We start from the raw sequence: 24,633 nt of genomic DNA, 5'->3' as shown, positions 1-24,633 counted from the left end.
CAGTCTTCCCCTTCTGTGTTGGGCTAAGGGCACAATTAATCACCGACCCCCTTTTTTTGTCCCCTTTTTTTTGTTGTTGTTATGTAATACTAGACTATTTTTATTCTGGATTTATTAAAGGCTAAGTTTTAATAGTATCCAACCACTATAGCTACTGTATATCTTTTTCTTGGATTACTTACCCAGCTGGCTTATATTATACACTATACACTGTATACTATATACAGAGGTCCTGTGTACAATGTCACCAGTGATCACTGTTCTACCTATACATTATATACAGAGCTCCTGTGTATAATACCACCAGTAACCTCTGTATTACCTGTACACAGACACTGCATACTAAGTACAGATCTCCTGTGAATACTGGCACTTATGGTGATAGTATTGTGTTTTGTTTTGTTTTATTTCTGATCAGTATTGTAGTATTCAGTCACTATGTTGTGGTAATATGTGGTCTGGAAATGGTGTTGTGGTATTTGTCCATTGTATGTGCTATTTGGTCACCAAGTGGTGGTAATATGTGGTCTTGACATGGTGCGGTGGTATGTATTCCTTGTATGTGATATTATTCGATCACTGTGGGTGTAATTTGTGGTCTGGTCATGGTGCGGTGGTATTTGTTCCTTGTATGTGATATTATTGGTCAAAATATACCTAAATTGTATTGCAGATTTTAACAAATATTTAATAGGTTACAGTAGAGTAGGGCCCGGCCATTTTTCTGGAATAATCTGGTTCGGATATATCATGACCCCGTCACATGACCCCCGTCACATGACCGCCATCACATGACCCCCGTCACATGACCCCCGTCACATGACCGGGGGGGCCCACCGTGTCTGAACAGCCCGGGGCCCTGGCTACCCTTAATCCACCCCTGCCAACATACCACCAACAGTGTGTGCCAACCTTGTGAAAACTTACAGAAAATGTTTGACCTCTGTCATTGCCAACAAAGGATATACAACAAAATATTGAGATTAACTTTTGTTAATGACCAAATACTTATTTTCCACCATATTTTGCAAAATAAATCTTGCCAAATCAGACAAGGTTATTTTCTGGATTTGTTTTCTGATTTTGACTCTCATTGTTGTGGTCTACCTCAATTACAGGGAGAACTTGCACAATTAGTGGCTGGTTAAATAGTTTTTTCCCCACCGTATCTTATCTATCTTCATATCTATCTATCTTCATATCTATCTATCTAATACAAAAAGGGTTAAGAGTAGGGTTGAGCTACTTTTGTTTTTATAGGATCGGGTCGGGTTTCACGAAACTCGACTTTTTCAAAAGTCGGGTCGAGTGAAATCGGCCGATCCTATAGAAAAGTCGGGGTCGGGCTCGGCCGAAACACGAAACCCAATGCAGTGCATTGGGTTTCTAATGGTTCCCAGGGTCTGAAGGAGAGGTAACTCTCCTTCAGGCCCTGCGATCCATATTAATGTGTAAAATAAAGAATAAAAATAAAAAATATTGCTATACTCACCCTCGGACGCGCCCTGGTTGTAACCGGGAGCCTTCCTTCCTAAGAATGAGCGCCTGAAGGACCGTTCGATGACGTCGCGGCTTGTGATTGGTCGCGTGAGCGGTCACATGGGCGTCACGCGACCAATCACAAGCCGCGACGTCATCGAAAGGTCCTTCAAGCGCTGATTCTTAGGAAGGAAGGCTGCGGGTTAGAACCAGGGCGCGTCTGAGGGTGAGTATATTCTTAATAGGTATATACTCACCCTCGGACGCGCCCTGGTTCTAACCCGCAGCCTTCCTTCCTAAGAATTAGCGCTTGATGGACCTTTCGATGACGTCGCGGCTTGTGATTGGTCGCGTGACGCCCATGTGACCGCTCACACGACCAATCACAAGCCGCGACGTCATCGAAAGGTCCTTCAGGCGCTCATTCTTAGGAAGGAAGGCTCCCGGTTACAACCAGGGCGCGTCCGAGGGTGAGTATAGCAATATTTTTTATTTTTATTCTTTATTTTACAGTTAAATCTGAATTCCGATACCGATTCCCGATATCTTAAACATATCGGGAATCGGTATCGGAATTCTGATACCAGATTCAGAAGATCGCCGACCTCATGGCCGACCCCACATAGGGGTCGGGTCGGATTTCATGAAACCCGACTTTGCCAAAAGTCGGCGACTTCTGAAAATGGCCGACCCGTTTCGCTCAACCCTAGTTAAGAGCAGCACAAAACACAAAATTAGGGTGCAGAGCCCACCAGGCATATACCAAACCTTTTTATAGGAGTCCAAAAAATTAGAGGCAGCACACCACTGATAGTTGACGTTTTAAAGGTATTAAATTTTAATAGCCCATTAACCCCTTTACCCCCAAGGGTGGTTTGCACGTTAATGACCAGGCCAATTTTTACAATTCTGACCACTGTCCCTTTATGAGGTTATAACTCCGAAACGCTTCAACGGATCCTGGTGATTCTGACATTGTTTTCTCATGACATATTGTACTTCATGATAGTGGTAAAATTTCTTTGATAGTACCTGCGTTTATTTGTGAAAAAAACGGAAATTTGGCGAAAATTTTGAAAATTTCGCAATTTTCAAACTTTGAATTTTTATGCAATTAAATCACAGAGATATGTCACACAAAATACTTAATAAGTAACATTTCCCACATGTCTCCCTTACATCAGCATAATTTTGGAACCAATTTTTTTTTTGTTAGGGAGTTATAAGGGTTAAAAGTTGACCAGCAATTTCTCATTTTTACAACACCATTTTTTTTTAGGGACCATGTCTCATTTGAAGTCATTTTGAGGGGTCTATATGATAGAAAATGCCCAAGTGTGACACCATTCTAAAAACTGCACCCCTCAAGGTGCTCAAAACCACATTCAAGAAGTTTATTAACCCTTCAGGTGTTTAATAGGAATTTTTGGAATGTTTAAATAAAAATGAACATTTAACTTTTTTACACAAAAAATTTACTTCAGCTCCAATTTGTTTTATTTTACCAAGGGTAACAGGAGAAATTGGACCCAAAAAGTTGTTGTCCAATTTGTCCTGAGTACGCTGATACCCCATATGTGGCAGTAAACCACTGATTGGGCGCATGGGAGAGCTCGGAAGGGAAGGAGCGCTATTTGACTTTTCAATGCAAAATTGACAGGAATTGAGATGGGACGCCATGTTGCGTTTGGAGAGCCACTGATGTGCCTAAACATTGAAACCCCCCACAAGTGACACCATTTTGGAAAGTAGACCCCCTAAGGAACTTATCTAGAGGTGTGGTGAGCACTTTGACCCACCAAGTGCTTCACAGAAGTTTATAATGCAGAACCGTAAAAATAAAAAATCATATTTTTTCACAAAAATTATATTTTTGCCCCCAATTTTTTATTTTTCCAAGGGTAAGAGAAGAAATTGGACCTCAAAAGTTGTTGTCCAATTTGTCCCGAGTACGCTGATACCCCATATGTGGCAGTAAACCACTGTTTGGGCGCATGGGAGAGCTCGGAAGGGAAGGAGCGCCGTTTGACTTTTCAATGCAAAATTGACAGGAATTGAGATGGGACGCCATGTTGCGTTTGGAGAGCCACTGATGTGCCTAAACATTGAAACCCCCCACAAGTGACACCATTTTGGAAAGTAGACCCCCTAAGGAACTTATCTGGATGTGTGGTGAGCACTTTGACCCACCAAGGGCTTCACAGAAGTTTATAATGCAGAGCCATAAAAATAAAACAAAATTTTTTTCCCACAAAAATTATTTTTTAGCCCCCAGTTTTGTATTTTCCCTAGGGTAACAGGAGAAATTGGACCCCAAAAGTTGTTGTCCAATTTGTCCTGAGTACGCTGATACCCCATATGTGGGGGGGAACCACCGTTTGGGCGCATGGGAGGGTTCGGAAGGGAAGGAGCGCCATTTGGAATGCAGACTTAGATGGAATGGTCTGCAGGCGTCACATTGCATTTGCAGAGCCCCTAATGTACCTAAACAGTAGAAACCCCCCACAAGTGACACCATTTTGGAAAGTAGACCCCCTAAGGAACTCATCTTGATGTGTTGTGAGAGCTTTGAACCCCCAAGTATTTCACTACAGTTTATAACGCAGAGCCATGCAAATAAAAAATATTTTTTTTCCACAAAAATTATATTTTAGCCCCCAGTTTTGTATTTTTCCAAGGTTAGCAGGAGAAATTGGACCCTAAATGTTGTTGTCCAATTTGTCCTGAGTACGCTGATACCCCATATGTGGGGGGGAACCACCGTTTGGGCACATGGGAGGGTTCGGAAGGGAAGGAGCGCCATTTGGAATGCAGACTTAGATGGAATGGTCTGCAGGCGTCACATTGCGTTTGCAGAGCCCCTAATGTACCTAAACAGTAGAAACCCCCCACAAGTGACACCATTTTGGAAAGTAGACCCCCTAAGGAACTCATCTTGATGTGTTGTGAGAGCTTTGAACCCCCAAGTATTTCACTACAGTTTATAACGCAGAGCCATGCAAATAAAAAATATTTTTTTTTCCACAAAAATTATATTTTAGCCCCCAGTTTTGTATTTTTCCAAGGTTAGCAGGAGAAATTGGACCCTAAATGTTGTTGTCCAATTTGTCCTGAGTACGCTGATACCCGATATGTGGGGGGGAACCACCGTTTGGGCGCATGGGAGGGCTCGGAAGGGAAGGAGCATCATTTGGAATGCAGACTTAGATGGATTGGTCTGCAGGCGTCACATTGCGTTTGCAGAGCCCCTAATGTACCTAAACAGTAGAAACCCCCCACAAGTGACCCCATATTGGAAACTAGACCCCTCAATGAACTTATCTAGATGTGTTGTGAGAACTTTGAACCCCCAAGTGTTTCACTACAGTTTATAACGCAGAGCCGTGAAAATAAAAAATCTTTTTGTTTTCCCACAAAAATTATTTTTTAGCCCCCAGTTTTGTATTTTCCCAAGGGTAACAGGAGAAATTGGTCCACAAAAGTTGTTGTCCAATTTGTCCTGAGTACGCTGATACCCCATATGTTGGGGTAAACCCCTGTTTGGGCACACAGGAGAGCTCGGAAGGGAAGGAGCACTGTTTTACTTTTTCAACGCAGAATTGGCTGGAATTGAGATCGGACGCCATGTCGTGTTTGGAGAGCCCCTGATGTGCCGAAACAGTGGAAACCCCCCAATTATAACTGAAACCCTAATCTAAACACACCCCTAACCCTAATTCCAATGGTAACCCTAACCACACCTCTAACCCTGACACACCCCTAACCCTAATCCCAACCCTATTCCCAACTGTAAATGTAATCTAAACCCTAACCCTAACTTTAGCCCCAACCCTAACTGTAGCCCCAACCCTAACCCTAGCCCTAACCCTAGCCCTAACCCTAGCCCTAACCCTAGCCCTAACCCTAGCCCTAACCCTAACCCTAGCCCTAGCCCTAACCCTAGCCCTAACCCTAGCCCTAACCCTAGCCCTAACCCTAGCCCTAACCCTAGCCCTAGCCCTAACCCTAGCCCTAACCCTAGCCCTAATGGGAAAATGGAAATAAATACATTTTTTTTTATTTTTCCCTAACTAAGGGGGTGATGAAGGGGGGTTTGATTTACTTTTATAGCGAGTTTTTTAGCGGATTTTTATGATTGGCAGCCGTCACACACTGAAAGACCCTTTTTATTGCAAAAAATATTTTTTGCAATACCACATTTTGAGAGCTATAATTTTTCCATATTTTGGTCCACAGAGTCATGTGAGGTCTTGTTTTTTGCGGGACGAGTTGACGTTTTTATTGAAAACATTTTTGGGCACGTGACTTTTTTTATCGCTTTTTATTCCGATTTTTGTGAGGAAGAATGACCAAAAGCCAGCTATTCATGAATTTCTATTGGGGGAGGCGTTTATACCGTTCCGCGTTTGGTAAAATTGATAAAGCAGTTTTATTCTTTGGGTCAGTACGATTACAGCGACACCTCATTTATATCATTTTTTTATGGTTTGGTGCTTTTATACGATAAAAACTATTTTACAGAAAAAATAATTATTTTTGCATCGCTTTATTCTCAGGACTATAACTTTTTTATTTTTTTGCTGATGATGCTGTATGGCGGCTCTTTTTTTGCGGGACAAGATGACGTTTTCAGCGGTACCATGGTTATTTACATCTGTCCTTTTGGTCGCGTGTTATTCCACTTTTTGTTCGGCGGTATGATAATAAAGCGTTGTTTTTTGCCTCGTTTTTTTTTTTTTTTTCTTACGGTGTTTACTGAAGGGGTTAACTAGTGGGACAGTTTTATAGGTCGGGTCGTTACGGACGCGGCGATACTAAATATGTGTACTTTTATTGGTTTTTTTTTTTATTTAGATGAAGAAATGTATTTATGGGAATAATATTTTTTTTTTTTTTCATTATTTTGGAATATTTTTTTTTATTTTTTTTACACATTTGGAAAAATTTTTTTTTACTTTTTTACTTTGTCCCAGGGGGGGACATCACAGATCAGTGATCTGACAGTTTGCACAGCACTCTGTCAGATCACTGATCTGACATGCAGCGCTGCAGGCTTCACAGTGCCTGCTCTGAGCAGGCTCTGTGAAGCCACCTCCCTCCCTGCAGGACCCGGATCCGCGGCCATCTTGGATCCGGGGCTGGAGGGAGCAGGGAGGGAGGTGAGACCCTCGCAGCAACGCGATCACATCGCGTTGCTCCGGGGGTCTCAGGGAAGCCCGCAGGGAGCCCCCTCCCTGCGCGGTGCTTCCCTGCACCGCCGGCACATCGCGATCATCTTTGATCGCGGTGTGCCAGGGGTTAATGTGCCGGGGGCGGTCCGTGACCGCTCCTGGCACATAGTGCCGGATGTCAGCTGCGATAAGCAGCTGACACCCGGCCGCGATCGGCCGCGCTCCCCCCGTGAGCGCGGCCGATCGGCTATGACGTACTATCCCGTCCAGGGTCAGATAAGCCCAGGGCACCTCGACGGGATAGTACGTCTAAGGTCACAGAGGGGTTAAAGCAACGTTTTGGCTCATGGAGAGCCTTTCTCAAGCTTTTTTTTTAAATAAATAATTAACATTATAAAAAATCTATAAATACAGGGTGTGGTGGGTTCCCAGGAATACTCCATAGGTAACTATGCACATTATTGCTTATGTATACACTTTTATTTAATTATCACATATTGTTCAGCGTCTATGAGTTCTCAGTGCATGGTTACATTGAACCATCTTCTGTATTTATAGATTTTTTATAATGTTAATTAATTATTTATATGGATGTACATATTGCGTATTTGGGTAACTTCCTGGGCTACCCACCTGTATTTACCTGTGCTTGTGGTATTTTTGCCCATCTTTTAATACTTGTATTTTTATTGTTTCTAATAAAGGTTATGGTTAGTTTTACTGGCCTTGTGTAAAGTTTGGTACTTTTGGGTTATTTACATGTGTTGACTTCATGGCCCCCTTTTTGGTGGATATGCTTAGATGTTTCTAAAGCAGGGTTAGGTTATAAAAAAATAGTCCAAGCTTAGAACATCTCATGGAGCACTGTTCAATTCATCATCCAAAAATGGAAGCAGTATGTGTCAAGTTCCCACCTCTGCACAGGGGGAATCTGGAACCATCTTCACTGCAGACTCCCATTCATTTCCAGCCACAGTGGACTCTGCTCAGCAGAGACATCAATTCCAGCGTCTAGCTCAGGCTGATACTGGATGACTGGTTACTACTGCCCTTCCAGGCACTGTCCTTGTAGCCGGCAATGTTCAGCAGTGAGCAGGTTTTTCTGGGACTAAGTCCTGCTTTTCCCATACAGAGCATGCCCACGGAATGACTTCCCATTGGAGGTCCAGGGTCACATGCTCAGGTCCTCTTGCAGCTCCTATTGGTCCATCTGGAAGGTCTTGTATCACTTCCGCTATAAAAGGTTCGCATGGCCACTCGGCCATGCGCTAGTGTACATTTGAAAATGTGTGTGTTGATGAGTGCAAGTCACTCTTTAAACATCCCCTCCCTTGTGTATGACTGCTCGCGTAAGGTGGATGTCTGCTATCTAGCGCCCGGCTGAGCTATCAGCATTAAACACACAAAGCAGCGTCTAATTGCTGTGACCGCCAGTGCAGCGCCGTGCGCTATTAGAGCGCTTTTCTATCCCAAGTCTGGGTGGTTAGTGGCATCCGCCAGAACGGCACAGCACGCACTCTTGTGCATTTGCGTTATATTTTCAGTTACTCTGACACCCCAGTTGCGGTGTCGAACGCAAGTGATCTGAACGTACTCTAATCCTGTCTCTTGGGATAGAGTCCTGAGACTCCTTGCTTGCGCTCTTGGTGCGGTACCGCGGCCCTGTGACGCAACAAGGTTTGCTTCCTTCACACTGGGTGAAGTTAACCCGTGTGGGTATCCACATTGTACCACCATATAGTCTTAATTACTCAGCAGCAGGTTCCATATCTGCACGGTGGACCCCGGGCTGCGAACGCACCTATACCATTTCTCTTATAATTTGGTGCGTTCCGCTAGCCCTAACATTATGGCACAACTGCAAACCTACCAAGACATGGCAGTCCACGAAAACTGACAATCCATGCAAGAAGAGCACTAATCAAAGAAGCAGCCAAAAGGTCACTTGGGAAATTGCTGCAGGTCAGGTGAGAGAATCTGTCCACAAGGCAACTATTTGGTCATGTTCACAAGCTCAGCATTTAGTCAGTATTTTAGATCAGTATTTCCTAGCCAAAACCAGGCATGGGTAAGAAATGCAGAAGTGATGCAAGTGTTTCTAATAGGCCAAATTCACACATCCAGTATTTGGTTTGTATTTTCCATCAAATTATAAGCCAAAACCAGGAACTGATGAAAAATGCAGAAGTGGTTTTGAGTTACACATTCTAATTCAAAATACTGACCAAATACTGAAAGTGTGAACGTGGGCTTATACTATTCCTATGACCATTCTACTGCTGATTTTTCCTTACAATTACTGATGTAAAATACAATCCATATGCTGAACATGTGAACTTAGCAATAGTCGCATATTCCACAAATCTGGCATTTATAGCAGGATGAAAGAAGAAGAATGAAATTTCTGAATGCAAGCCATAAGAGGTCCCGATTGTACTTTGCAAAAAGTTATGTAGAGTACACACCTTGCAGGTGGAAGAATGTGCTCTGGTAAAATGAGACCAAGTGGAACTTTTTGTTCTAAATGCAAATTGCACTGTATATCACACTGAAAACACCATCCACACCATCAAACATGGTAGTAGCAGCATCATGCTGTGGGGATGTATTTCTGTAGCAGGGACAGGGAAGCTAGTCAGAATTAATGGAAAGATAAATGGAGTTAAATACAGAGCAAACCTGGAGGAAAACATGCTAGAGGTTGAAAAAGACTGAGAAGTAGATTCACCTTCTATCAATACAACAACCATAAACATAATGCCAGAGTTGCAACTGCAATGGAATGGTAATCATAAAAGCATTATGTGTTTGACTGGTCTAGTCAAAGTCCAGACCTGTGAATCTGTGGAATGACTTGAAAATTGCAGTTCACAGAAGCTCTCTATCCAATCTCATTAAGTGTGAGCTGGTTTGCAAAAGAGAATTGGAAAATATTTCAGCATCCAGTTTAGGGGGCTTAAAGTCAGCTGGGTAAATTGGCCACTCATAGAATAAATGTGAATATGAAAGGCCACAGTCTTTGCGGGATAAGATGATGTTTTCAGTGATATCATTATTTTTCTATATAACTTTTAGATCATCTTTTTATTTTTTTCCATGTTTTTTATTCTCTATAATGGTGTTTATCATATAGGTAATAGTACAGATCTTTTTGACTTCAGTTTTTTCATAAACCAGTATTTTTTCATACTTTATTTGAATTAAAAAAAAATGTTTTCCTGCTTTTGTCCCCCCAATTAGTCCCATACAGTATTATTGTTTTACAATTAGCCCCTAAAATGAATTCTGGCTCCCATCTTGTAATAATGTCCTCAATCCTGTAATACTGTCCCAAATCCTGTGATAATGTCCCCATTTTGTAATAATGTCTTAAAAAATGTAGTAATGTCTACAAACCTGTAATAATATAAAAATGTAGCTATTCAAGTAATATTCTCTTCATGGTTGCCATCATATACTAATGTCCCCATCCTGGTGGCCAACATGTAGCAATATCTCCATTTTTGTCTCCATCCTGTAGTAATGGGGTTATAAAGGACAGGCTGTGTGGTGCTCGGCACACTGATGTAATTGCACAGCTCAATGACAGTTGTTATTGGAAGAAGAGAGTGCATGTCCAGGCATATGTGTGCAAAGTTTAACGAATCAGAATCCTGCAGTGTTGATACTATTGCTGAAGCTGAACCACAATAGTAACAGTCCTTATAAGGGCTATTTTTTTGTTTGTATCAGATACAATCTCAATTAAGCCTAAGGAAGGAAAGAAAGTTGCAGGAACAGGGAGAGTGGCTCAATAGAGTCAAAGATTAGGGTTTTGCAGTCCGTTGCTAAATATATAGCTGCATTAGTTGACCACATTTTCATTTTATTTTTTGGGTGCAAAAACCAACTATATTGTCATCTATGGAGTATTAGGTGCTTTGCAATACATTTCTCTATCTTATAACACTCCCAAAAAGTATTGAAACATTTTTCTGTGTTCAATTACTCATCTATATACTATTATGTGACCTATGGTACATTTTGGTATTATACAACAATCCAAAAAATGTGAAAAAATTTTCAGAATTCAATTACTCATTCATACAGTTATATGAAAAATTTTGGGCACTCCTATTAATCTTAAGCTTAATGTTTTCTAAAAATTGTTTTTTTTTTGCAACAGCTATTTCAGTTTCATATATCTAATAACTGTTTGACACAGTAATGTTTCTGCCTTGAAATGAGGTTTATTGTACTAACAGAAAATGGGCAATCTGCATTCAAACAAAATTTGACAGGTGCATAAGTATGGGCACCTCACCAGAAAAGTGACATTAATATTTAGTAGATCCTCCTTTTGCAAAAATAACAGCCTTTAGTCGCTTCCTGTAGCTTTTAATGAGTTCCCAGATCCTGGATGAAGGTATTTTTGGCCATTCCTCTTTACAAAATAATTCCAGTTCAGTTAAGTTTGATGGTCGCCGAGCATGGACAGCCCTCTTCAAATTATCCCACAGATGTTCAATGATATTCAGGTCTGGGGACTGGGATGGCCATTCCAGAACAGTGTAATTGTTACTCTGCATGAATGCCTGAGTAGATTTGGAGCGGTGTTTTGGATCATTGTCTTGCTGAAAGATCCACCCCCTGCGTAACTTCAACTTTGTCACTGATTCATGAACATTATTGTCAAGAATCTGCTGATACTAAGAGGAATCCATGCGTCCCTCAACTTTAACAAGATTCCTGGTGCTGGCATTGGCCACACAGCCCCAAAGCATGATGGAACCTCCACCAAATTTTACTATGGGTAGCAAGTGTTTTTCTTGGAATGCTGTGTTTTTTGGCCGCCATGCATAGCACCTTTTTGTATGACCAAACAACTCAATCTTGGCTTCATCAGTTCACAGGACCTTCTTCCAAAAAGAAATTGGCTTCTCCAAATGTGCTTTTGCATACCTCAGCCGACTCTGTTTGTGGCGTGCTTGCAGAAACGGCTTCTTTCGCATCACTCTCCCATACAGCTTCTCCTTGTGCAAAGTGCGTTGTATAGTTGACCGATGCACAGTGACACCATCTGCAGCAAGATGATGCTGCAGCTCTCTGGAGGTGGTCTGAGGATTGTCCTTGACTGATCTCACCATTCTTCTTCTCTGCCTTTCTGATGTTTTTCTTGGCCTGCCACTTCTGACCTTAACAAGAACTGTACCTGTGTTCTTCCATTTCCTTACTATAATAATCACAGTGGATATTGACAGGCTAAATCTCTGAGACAGCTTTTTGTATCCTTCCCCTGAACAACTATGTTGAATAATCTTTGTTTTCAAATCATTAGACAGTTGTTTTGAGGAGCCCATGATGCCACTCTTCAGAGGAGATTCAAACAGGAGAACAACTTGCAAGTGGCCACTTTAAGTAGCTTTTCTCATGATTGCATACACCTGGCTATGAAGTTCAAAGCTCAATGAGGTTAGAAAACCAAAAAAATTGCTTTAGTAAGTCAGTAAAAAGTAGGTAGGAGTATTTAAAACAAGAAAATGATAAGGGTGCCCATACTTATGCACCTGTCAAATTTTGTTTGAATGCAGATTGCACATTTTCTGTTAGTACAATCAACTTCATTTCAAGGCAGAAACATTACTGTGTCCAACAGTTATTAGATATATGAAACTGAAATAGCTGTTGCCAAAAAAACAATTTTTAGAAAACATTAAGCTTAAGATTAATAGGGGTGCCCAAACTTTTTCATATAACTGTATACTGTTACGTGGTCTCGGATACATTTTGGTGTTATGTGACAGTCCAAAAGAGCATTAAAAACATTTTCTGAATTCAATTACTCATCCATATACTATTAAGTGTTCTGTGGTACATTTCGGTAGCATATAACACTACAAAAATGTTTTGAAATACTTTTATGGATTCAATTACTGAACGCTATACTATTACATGCTCTGTAGTACATTTCGGTGTTATATAATAGATCAAAAATTTTTGAAAATTTGAAATTTTTTTCTCTTTTCAATTACTCATCCATATACTATTAAGTGTTCTCTGGTACATTTTAATAGCATATCATTACTCCCAAAAAGCATTAAAACATTGTTTTGCATTCAATCACTTATCCATATACTATTATGTGGTCTGTGGTACATTTCGGTATTGTATAACAATCCCATAAGGCATTTAAGCATTTTTCTATATTCAGTCACTCATCTATGTAGTATTACATGGTCTATGATATATTTTGGTGTTATATAACAAACCAAAAAAGATTTGAAACAATTTTCTAGTTTTAATGACTTTTCCATATACTAGAAAATATACAAGATCTGTGATACAGATTGGTGCTTTCTGTGACATTTTGGTGGTATATAAGACTCCGAAAAAGCATAAAAAATTTGTCTATATTCTATTAGTCATCAATAGAGTGTTAGGTGTGCTATGTTCCATTTTGGTGGTAAATAAAACTCCAAAATAGTGTTTAAAAATTTGTCCGGATTCAGTTACTCATCCATATACTATTACATTTTCTGTGGTTGCTACATTTTGATGTAATATGACAGTCCAAAAGAGCATTGAAAAAAATCTGTATTCAATTACTCATCCATATACTATTATGTGTTATGTGGTACATTTTGGTAGCGTATAACACTCCAAAAAAGTGGTCAAAATTTTTTCTGTGACTCATCCATATAACATTATGTGGTCTGTAGTACATTTCTGTGTTATATAACAATCCCAAAAATCATTGAAACATTTTTCTTATTCAATTACTCATCCATCCACTGTTACGTACTTGGTGGTACATTTCAGTGTTGTATAACAGTCCAACAAGGCATTGAAAACTTTTTCTGTTTCAATTACTCATCCATAAACTATTATGTGGTGTGTGGTACATTTCAGTCTTAAAGTGCACTCCAAAAAAAAACAGCTGAAACATTTTTCTGTATTAAATTATTTTATCAATATATTTTTATGTGTTTTTTGGTACATTTCGTTGTTGTATAACGGTCCAAAAAAGCATTGAAAACATTTTCTGGATTCAATTACTCATCCATATACTATTATGTGCTCTGTGGTACATTTTGGTGCTATGTAACATTCCCTTAACACTGAAACATTTTTCTGCATTAAATTACTCATCCATATACTGTTACGTGTTCTGCTTGGTGGCATTTAAATATCCAAGAAAGCATCGAAATATTTTTCTGGATTCAAATACTCATTCATATACTATTACATGGTCTCTGGTACATTTCGGTGTTATATAAAAATACAAAAATCTGCTAAAAAATGTGTCTATATTTTTCTCTTGCAGAACTGCCTGTACTAACACATTACCTATGTCTCTAGGATCACCACATCCTCCCTCACTTTTTCATACAGAGATCAACTTGGTAACAGGGGTAGTTCACTATTTCTCGATATGCTCATCCTCAAAGTGGAATACTAACTCCAACTATTTCCCTAGTGGTGGAGCACAGAAAACTGTCACTCAAACTTCAACGTCACCAATCCTACAACAGCTATAGTGCACTGTAATGCGCAGTCTCAGAGAGGAACGCAAACTCCACCCACTCCCTACATGGTGGAACGCTGAATACTGTTACTCAAACCCTCCACGTCACTTCCGGCTAGCCACTTCTGGTTGCGTGACTCTCGCACTCTGGGAATCAGCACGGCTTTATAATGGACCACCCGGACAATCACCCCACGCACTGGACTAGCGGTGGATACAGCATCCGTTACTTCTGTCAGTGGGTAAGTTATTTTCACTTTTGTACATCCGGAGATGCGCTAGCATTATTACACTATAACGCAGCAGAGCTGCATTGGAATTTACAATTAAGATCTTTTTTCCATCTCCATCCCCCACAGTGCCTGATGCGGCCTTACCTAAGACTGCTGTCTTATTACAAGTGGGGTATGTAACTTTTTGCTATACCATGTGCCAGAATATGATTACAGGGCATGATTAGTGACCAGTGGCTTATTCAGCTTTGTTCTTCCTTCCTAGCATCATAGGTTTTTTTTTACCCTTTGTGTCCCAAAAAAAACTCTAAGCTCAAAGTGAGGGTAGGTTTCTATTTTCTACTGACCTCCGTGTCACACTCACATTAGCTGGACTCACTGCACTGTTGAAAATTGCACCCTGACTAGCTCTATTCCTCACACTAGGATCTGTATATAATAGTTGAGACTTTAAATGGTTAAACTGAGTGCAATTATTTGCTATTCCATTGTACCGCATCTAGACTGTTTACATAATCATAGTTACCATATTACCGTTCGACCCAATACTTAATATCTATTGTTAATACTTTATTTATTTGGTTCATTTATTTTCTTTGTTTAGTACACTGATGAAGGTCTGAATGTGACCGAAACGTCTACTGTATGTACTTTGTTTCTATAAAATTTTCACTGCATCTCACGACATGTGTGCCAAGTTTATCTCTAATATTGTACGGCTTGGGCACCTACTTGAGCACCACGATTATAGTAGTGCCTACGGACTTTTTCCTATATTCAATTAGCCATCCATAGATTATTAGGTGATTTCTGTTACAGTTCTGTGGTGTATAATGTTAGGGTTGGCGGATTGCACAAAATAAAATATAAATTAAAGTGCAATCACAACTCAGGGTCCACCATGCAGAGATGTATAACTGCTGCTAGTGTGAAAAATGATGGGACAAAACAGTGAATGTTATCTTGAACACACTGAGTTAGAGCCACACAGTGTGATAGGTACACAGAGTACCAAGCTCAGTTACTTCACCAAGATGTACTGGACTAGTATGCGAAGTGCTACACATGATAACGTCATAGGAGTAAAAGCACAAGGATTGGACGTGCTCTATAACTATGCAGTGCTAAACGCACACCCAAATAAAGCAGATGCTGAGCCAAGAGAGAGAGCTCTCTGACTCCAGGCACACTACCCTGTCGCTTCCACAGAGAATTATAGCATAAGGGTTGAGCTTGCTCTGCCAATCGCTCACCTGAACGAAACAGATGCTAAGTCAAGCGGCTAGTACCCCAGTCCTGTCACTACTGAACCTGTGCCTGACTGGCACCTTAAGCATGTAGCAGACTAAAGACACAGATGTTGAGCCACAAAACTGCGTAAGTGTGCTACCTGCTTGCCAGCGGGTACAGCCTCAGAGCACAGACACACACATACACGTGTTGACAGAGTGGTAGAGTATCCACCCACACACCAAACTAAAATGACCAATGGACAATCCAGAGCTGTCACCTCATCAGAACAGCTAACTGACAACCAATGGGAGGATGCCAGATCACAGACATGCTCAGTAAGGCGATATCGCCAGTTATAATAGACTTGGCTGGAGAGTCAGGAATAACCAAATGAATACATTGAGCCTGAGCAAGACGCTGAGAACGATGTCTGTGCTGAGCAGCACTTGCAGCGGCCGGACCAGAATGGGTGACAGCACCAGACAATGCTTGGGATCTATCCCGCGCAGCGGGAGAATCCTGGCGCCTAACATATAAGACTCCAAAAGCACATTTAAAAATTAGTCTGTATTCAATTAAACATTCATACAGAATGGAGTGCTTTCTGTTAAATTTCAGTAATATATAAACCTCTAAAAAGCATTTAAAAAGCATTTAAAAATCTGTCTGTGTTCAATTAGACATGCATATAGTATTTGGCGCTTTCTGTGACATTTTGGTGGAATATATAAGACTCCAAAAATGAAATTGTCTGCATTCAATTAGTCATCCATATATTTGGTGCTTTATGTGACATTTCATTGGTATGTAAGACTCCCAAAAAGTATTTAAAAATTGATCTGGACTCAATTACTCATCTATAGAACATTATTGGCTCTGGGGTATGTTTCTGTCGTATATAACACTCAAGAAAGCATTTAAAAGTTTGTTTGGATTCAATTAGTCATCCAATCAGTATTAGGTGTTTTTTGTTAAATTTCCGAGGTATGTAAGATTTCAAAATAGCATTGAAAAATTTGTCTGTATTCAATTGGTCATAAATACAGTATTAGGTGCTCTGTTTTACACTTCCATGGTGCATAAAACTCGAAAAAAGAGTTGAGAAATTTGTCTGGAATTAATTGGTCATCCATACAGTATTAGGTGCTTTTTGTAACGCATGTAAAATTTTGTCTTCATTCAGTTAGTCATTAGTGTTGAGCGATACCGTCCGATACTTGAAAGTATCAGTATCGGATAGTCGCCGATACCGATATCCGATACCAATACAAGTCAATGGGACACCAAGTATCGGAAGGTATTCTGATGGTTCCCAGGGTCTGAAGGAGAGGAAACTCTCCTTCAGGCCCTGGGATCCATATTAATGTGTAAAATAAAGAATTAATATTGATATATTCACCTCTCCGGCGGCCCCTGGACATCACGCGGGTAACCGGCAGGCTTCTTTGTTTAAAATGAGCGCGTTTAGGACCTGCGAAATGACGTCGCGGCTTCTGATTGGTCGCGTGCCGCCCATGTGACCGCGACGCGACCAATCAGAAGCCGCAACGTCATTCCTTAGGTCCTAAATTCCTAGAATGAGGAGTTTAGTGCCTGAGAATGACGTCGCGGCTTCTGATTGGTCGCGTCGCGGTCACATGGGCGGCACGCGACCAATCAGAAGCCGCGACGTCATTCCTCATATTTTTTATTTTAATTCTTTATTTTACACCTCACTATGGATCCGATACCGATACCCGATACCACAAAAGTATCGGATCTCGGTATCGGAATTCCGATACCGCAAGTATCGGCCGATACCCAATACTTGCGGTATCGGAATGCTCAACACTATTAGTCATCCGTATAGCATTTGGTACTTGGGATGACATTTTGGTGCCATACAATGCGCTAAAAAAGCATTAAAATATATGTCTGGATTCAGTTAGTTATCCATAAAGAATTAGATGCTGTCTGTGACATTTCAGCCATGTATGAGACTCAAAAAAGTGTTGAAATTATTTTCTGTATTCAATTAGTCATTCATACAGCATTATGTGCTTCCTGTTAAATGTCATTGGTATGTGAGACTCCAAAAAGTGTTGAAAAATTTGCCTGTATTCAATTAGTTATCCATATAGTTTTAGGTGCTCTTTGTTACATTTCAGTTTTACATAAAACTCCAAAAAAGAGTTAAAAAATGTGTCTGGATTAAATTAGTCATACTTACAGTATCAGGTGCTCTTTGCTAAATTTCGGTGGTACATAAGACTCTAAAAAAGCATTGAAATATTTGTCTCTACTAAATTAGTCATCCATGGAGTATTAGATTCATTATGTCACATTTTGTTGGTATAGAACACTCCAAAAAAGTGTTTGAAAATGTTTCTGCATTCAATTACTTATCCATAGAAAAGTACATTTCTGGGTTACATTTGTGTGGAATATAACACTCCAAAAAAGCATTCAAAGATTTTTCAGTAGTCAATTACATATCCATATGCTATTTTGTGTGTGTTGTACATTTCGGTGGCACATAACACTCCAAAAAAGGATTGAAAATTTTTTGTGTATTCAGTTACTCATCCATAGAGTCTTATGTGCTCTGGTGTGCATTTCAGTGGTATACAAAACTACAAAAAATGTTGAAAATTGCTTCTGTATTCAATTACTCATCCATAGTGTATTACATGGTCTGGGGTACATTTCAGCTTTATACAGCACACAAAAAAAAACATTCAAAATGTTTTTGGCATTCAATTACTCATCCATAAAGTAGTGTAATGTGCTAAGTGGGTGACAAAGATGGCAGAATACTGAGGAAGTGACCAGAGGAATATTGGAGCCAGATCAAGCTGGCATGATATTGGAGGTGGCAGTATCCTGTGGTGCATAAATGGATGTTCTGATCGGCAGTAAGATCATCAGATGACAGCATGAGCCATCAGCTGTGACCGGTGGTAAAAAGTTTTTCCTGTTCACATGTGTCGGCTGATGAGAGAGTATTACTCCCATCAGCCTATGCCTGATGTTGCTGGAAACCTTTTTACCCCCAGCTGCTGGCTCATGCTGTCAAGTGTGGCTCTGACCGGTGGCAATGATTTTACCTCCGATCAGAGCCACTGGTGATTATTGTGCTGTCATACAGAAGACAGTGAGGTAAGCACCCCGATGCTCGGGTTGCAGAAGCCAAACAGTAACACAGACTTCCTGGAGATGTCCGTGTTTGGGGTCCGGGGTATTCAGTACGGACCCCGAACATTTCTTTTTAGGTTCACCCGTCTCCACTGCTTATTACAATTTGCCTGGAGTTTCTATTACATTTTTACCTATTCACAATACAGTATACAAATTCTTTGTTTGTGATACCATTACTTTATTGTGCAGTGCTCTTTTTTATTATAAATGGAATGTTTATATGCAGGAATGGAAAATTGTAACATTGCGCAAATGTTAGTTCTAACAGCCATGTAACAGTTGCATCCTTACCTATATCCCAAAATAAAAGCCAGTGTCCATTTTTACTTATCTCAGATCTCAGATATTTATGCTCCAGAGCTCCTCCTCTTGTTCTTTCTTAAATAAGTTGCTATTTTCGATAAGCTACATTAGCTTCAAATTCTGTCAGTTAGCCAAACTTCAAGTCTACAAGTTAGGTCTCCGTCTGTCTACTCTTCTCCATCGCTCTATCAGTTCTCTTTCTGGTAGCCAGTCACTGAGGCACAACTTGCTTCTGTCATTGTTGAAGTGCAAAAAGGTTCCTGATCAAAACTTTGTCTAAATCTGCATTGCTGTGCGATTATGTTACCCACAGCCCATGCTAAATATCAAGGTAGGATTTTATACATTTTCAATATCAAAAGTGCAAAGGGTATGTCAATCTTTATAGATATGCAAATTGCTTCTTCAAAGAGGAAGAGGACTTGAAATTTATTGCCATATATTTTGTAAATAGCAATCTTAAAAGTCAATTTCAATCCTTTAATAAGCCTTGCCACCTGAATTAGTACGAAAAGGCCAAATCAGACACTCTATTAGCAGATACTTGCTTTGGTGTGTATGCCCCTCATCATTTAAAAACAATAGGTCTGATATGTATTACCTCTTTAATTGCCCTTCAGATACCTGTCATACAGGTAAATCAGATCTCTTGCTTTGCAATGATGAGGGGTAAACACCCTTGATGAATTTTGGAGATTTGCTCATTTCTAGAAATGTCAAGTTCCAGCCATGAAAATGTGAAGAGCAGAACAAAAATGATTACCTCAATGAACACAACTATAAAAAAAAAAAGAATTTGTGATAAATATTGACCTGTCCATTCAAGGACATTTTAGCTATAGTATGAAATCCTGTTTTTCTTGTCTGTGGAATTGCCTTTGTACTGTTTGTTGTGAAACTGCCGCCCACGAAACTGTTTTCTTTTCTTTTCTTTCTTTCCTGTTTTGTCTCTTTGTTTAAACATGCAACACTTGTATAACCACTAAACCTACTGAAACAACTATATAAAGAAGGGATAGCACCTTGAAGGCAGGCGTGCTTCAGAGACTTCCCAGTGATACACTATACAAGACGTGTCTTGTGTATTATTTCTGGTGATTCCCCACTTCCAAAGGCTGCTCCGACTGAGTGTGATCCCGACATTTCCTGGCGCCTGAACAGGGACCCGAGGTCTGTGTATTCCTTCAAGAACACCGGCAGAATACGAACGAAAAGAGAATCTGGGATAATGGACGGCAGATGAACAAAAACCTGGCCAGGTAAGAGACACTGTTAGATCTCTTATATCTGCCCTGCACTGTCCGTAAGATTTTCTGTTTCATGTTCTTTAGCGGGTAGTTCTAGTAGAGGAGGATACCTATAGCTCGGGTTCTTGAACTATTTAGGAATTGATCACCTCACGGAGTACGGCATTGAATGAGAGTGAACGTGAATAGAAGGTGTGTGGAAGTTGGGAATAGCCCTATAAGCCGCCCAGGGGGTTGAAACAGAAGAAGTGACTGTCCCACTGGGCAACGTGGTTGCGTCCTTTCGGGGAGACCTCCGCGCCTATGTTCAATCTCTGATCCTGTCTTTGACAAAAACCTGGTGATGGATAAGTGTATGATAGTATGAGCCCAGGACAGATAAATTAGCCTGGGTCAAGAATACATTGTATGTGATAGTATAAGCCCAGGACAGATAAATTAGCCTGGGACAAGATACGTTGTATGTTCTTTTTCTTTTTCTGTCTGGTTGCATTTGTGTTGTTTGCTATAGGTGTAGGAATCAGGATTTTCTTACATCAACACAGTTTAAACATCCTAGCTCCTTAGGAAGAAGGTAACGAGGTATTCTCATACCCAAACGCCACCTAGGGCAAGAAAAAGACATCCTAGCTCCTTAGGAAGAAGGTAACGAGGTATTCTCATACCCAAACGCCACCTAGGGCAAGAAAGCTCAGGATCAGAAAATGGGGAATAAGCAAACAAAGTCGGAACCAGAAGAATTAGATATCTATACTATCATAAAGGAGAGAAGTGGTGAAGATGCCACTAAGGGGCTGAAAAAGATTTTTAGTAAGTTTGGAGTTACTAGGGCAGAAGCTTTTAGTAGAAAACTATGGGAAGGAATTCAGGAAAGGAAAAAAGGCATAATCAGAGACAAGAAATGGATAGATCAGATCCAAGCATTGATTGATGTCTCTAGGGTAGCAGAAAATGAGGGATGGACATATAATCAACAGAGTAAAAAGTGGTGTATTAGACCCACAGGCTGTGGAGAAAAACAAAATGTGGAATCTAAAAATACCCCACCCCCATACCTTAACCCACATGCCCCATCTTTTCTCCAAACACCACCTCAAAGTTTAGCCGGACCAGGAGGATGGGTATGTCCGCACTGTGGACAACAAAATCCAGACTGGAGAAATGATTGCCTAGCCTGTGGTACACCTAGACATGGCGCTGTACTTGCCCCTGTTAGGGTAGTACCAAGACCCTTTAGGGAACCTGGTGCTGACGGAGTAATGGGAACTAGATATCACCAAACTCGACAATATTTCCCTTGGTCCCCCGCTGAAGGCATGTCTCTCTTGCATAACGCACCAGATCCCACCCAGTGTCCAGTTAGATTTGCACAATATATACAGCAAATTATGCAGACTCACGCTGGAGTTTGGGCAGATGGAGAAGAATTATGTAGAATGAAAATGACTCCTGGACTCTTCCAGGAGCTATTAGCAAATCTACAGGTACATAGGCCCCAAGCAGGAGATAGTGCCTTACAAACGATAGAATCAGGTACACAATTTGTAGATCACTTAATGGTTTTCATGAGGGAGAGACAGAGGCAGAGAGGAACAACGGGAGTGGTGGCTCAGAAATCTGGACAATCAGTAGACGAATATTATCTAAGTGTAGAAAATAATTTCAGAGATGAAGGCATGGATCTAACCGCTCCAGGAATGATGAGGTTAGTTACAAAAACCTTTATAGATGGATTGTCTCCGAAAGTGAAGGAAAAGCTTAAGGCCGCAACCCCTGATTGGAGAACCTTGGAAGACCCACACCTGGCTAGACAGAAAGCTGTAGGGATAGAAATGGACTTAAGAGAAAATTCTAAGCCAGTAAGAATTGCACAGGCTAATACTGGCTCTGCTAATCAAAAGTTTACTTGTCATTACTGTAAGAAGCCAGGACATTTCCAAAGGGAATGTAGGAAGAGAAAAACAGATATAGATTCAGGAACCTTTGTACCCAAAAATAGGATAAATAACCCAGAGCCTGATCAAACAGACAGCTCAGAATGACTGAAAGTTATGCAGGTCTCTCTTCCTTCTAGAAGACCAATAATACAAGTTGAAGTTGAGGGTAAAAATGTACCTTTTCTGATAGATACGGGAGCAACATCCTCCATTTTAAATCAGGACTTTTTACCATATCCTGACAATATATCCTCAAAGGTTACATATGCAGAAGGGTATGATGGTAAAATTCAGGCGTTGCCCTTTACAAAACCTTTAAATGTGAGCTTTGGCCCTAAAACTTTTGTATCCAAATTTTTATTTGCTAAAGGTGCACCTACCTGCTTGTTGGGTACTGATGTCTTAAGTAAAATGCATGCAAACATCCATTTTAGAGAAGATGGCACAGTTATGCTGACCATCCCTGAAGATGCAGAAACTCTGGAACCATATGTTAGAATACAGGCAATGGAGGATTTTCCCGAAATTTACACTCAACAAGCAAAAATTGACTTGTCTCGGGTTCCTGACAGCCTATGGGCAAAAGGAGACACTGATGTAGGATTTTTATCAGTAGCTCCTATACTGTTAGAAACTGCCCCGGGAACCATATTACCTCAGCTTAGGCAATACCCCATCAGCGCCCAGCAAGAACAGGCGATTTCTCAACAAATTCAGGATTATGTGTTACAAGGTGTTTTGGTAGAAATCAGGTCACCCGCCAATACACCCTTATATCCTGTTAAAAAGAAAGTGTCCTCCAAAGAAACTATGGTGAAATATCGCATGGTGCACGACTTACGGGAAATCAATAAGGTTTTGGCACCGGTCACCCCTGTGGTACCGAATCCTCATACCTTACTGTCTCAAATTCCCAGCACTGCTGCATATTTTACGGTAATTGACTTATCAAACGCATTTTTTTCTGTGCCACTACATAAGAACTGTTGGCATTTGTTTGCCTTTACATTCAAGGGTAAACAATTAGCATGGACAAGATTGCCACAAGGTATGGTACACTCACCAACTTTGTACTCTGAAGCAATGCAGACCGTGCTAAAAAATTTCATCCCAGAACCAGGAGTAGTCATTCTACAGTATGTAGATGACTTACTTATTTGTTGCCCTGATGAGCAGACGGCAGTTACCTCAACTGTTAATTTCTTAATTTTCCTAGCGCAAGAAGGCTGTAAAGTAAATAGACAGAAACTCCAGGCTTGTCAACAAACAGTCGTGTTTTTAGGTCACTGCATATCACAGGGCATCAGACACCTCACACCTCAACGTACGGAAGCCATACGTAACATGCTTGAACCCAGGAATTACAAACAGCTGCGTGCTTTCCTAGGTATTGTTTCACACTGTAGACAGTGGATCATACATGCAAGTCAACTCATGCAGCCTTTATATGACTGTATTGCCAACACACCATATTCACTCAGTGAAGAGGCTAAACAGTCATTTTCCTCTTTGAAAACAGCACTGGTATCAGCTCCGGCTTTGGGACTCCCAGACTACACTAAACCTTTTCAATTGATGGCAGCTGAGATATCCTCACATGCTACAGGGGTGCTCACACAAAAACATGGAAACAAACAGAGACCTGTGGCATACATATCAGCTCATCTGGACCCTGTAGCTAGAGCCGCACCTTCTTGTGTAAGAGTAGTAGCCGCAATTTCACTGTTATTAGATAAAGCTTCTGAGATTGTTCTTGATCACCCACTTCTAGTTCAGACCACTCATGATGTACATGGCATTCTTAACCAGGTCCAACCTAAACATATTTCAATGGCCAGACACCTCCGTCTCCAATGTTCCCTACTACTGCCGCCCAACATTTCCTTTGCCAGGATTCAGACTCTTAATCTCGCGTCTTTGCTCCCTTTAGAGTCTGAGGGGGGTACCATACCTGAGGAAACTGCAACTGCACTCTCCAACTCCTTTGACCCATCAAAGTCAATGCATGATTGTGTACAATTAATGGAACAAGAGACTCAGGGCTTATGTAATGTACGTGACAAGCCACTCTGTAATGCTACATTTGAACTTTTCATAGATGGCAGTAGATATGCAGATATGAATGGACAATTTCATACAGGTTATGCGGTAGTAACTCAGCATGAAGTGCTGAAAGCAGAACCTCTCCCTGCTAATCAGTCTGCACAAGAAGCAGAACTTACGGCATTAGTTGAAGCTCTAAAAATAGCCAAAGATCAGACAGCAAACATATGCACTGATTCTAGATATGCACATGGCATTATTTTCGATTTTGGCGTAATATGGAGAGCCAGAGGTTATATGACTGCT

The sequence above is a fragment of the Ranitomeya imitator genome, chromosome 4 (assembly GCF_032444005.1).
Source record: "Ranitomeya imitator isolate aRanImi1 chromosome 4, aRanImi1.pri, whole genome shotgun sequence".
Classification (NCBI taxonomy): domain Eukaryota; kingdom Metazoa; phylum Chordata; class Amphibia; order Anura; family Dendrobatidae; genus Ranitomeya; species Ranitomeya imitator.
Note: the sequence above shows the minus strand (reverse complement) of the source record.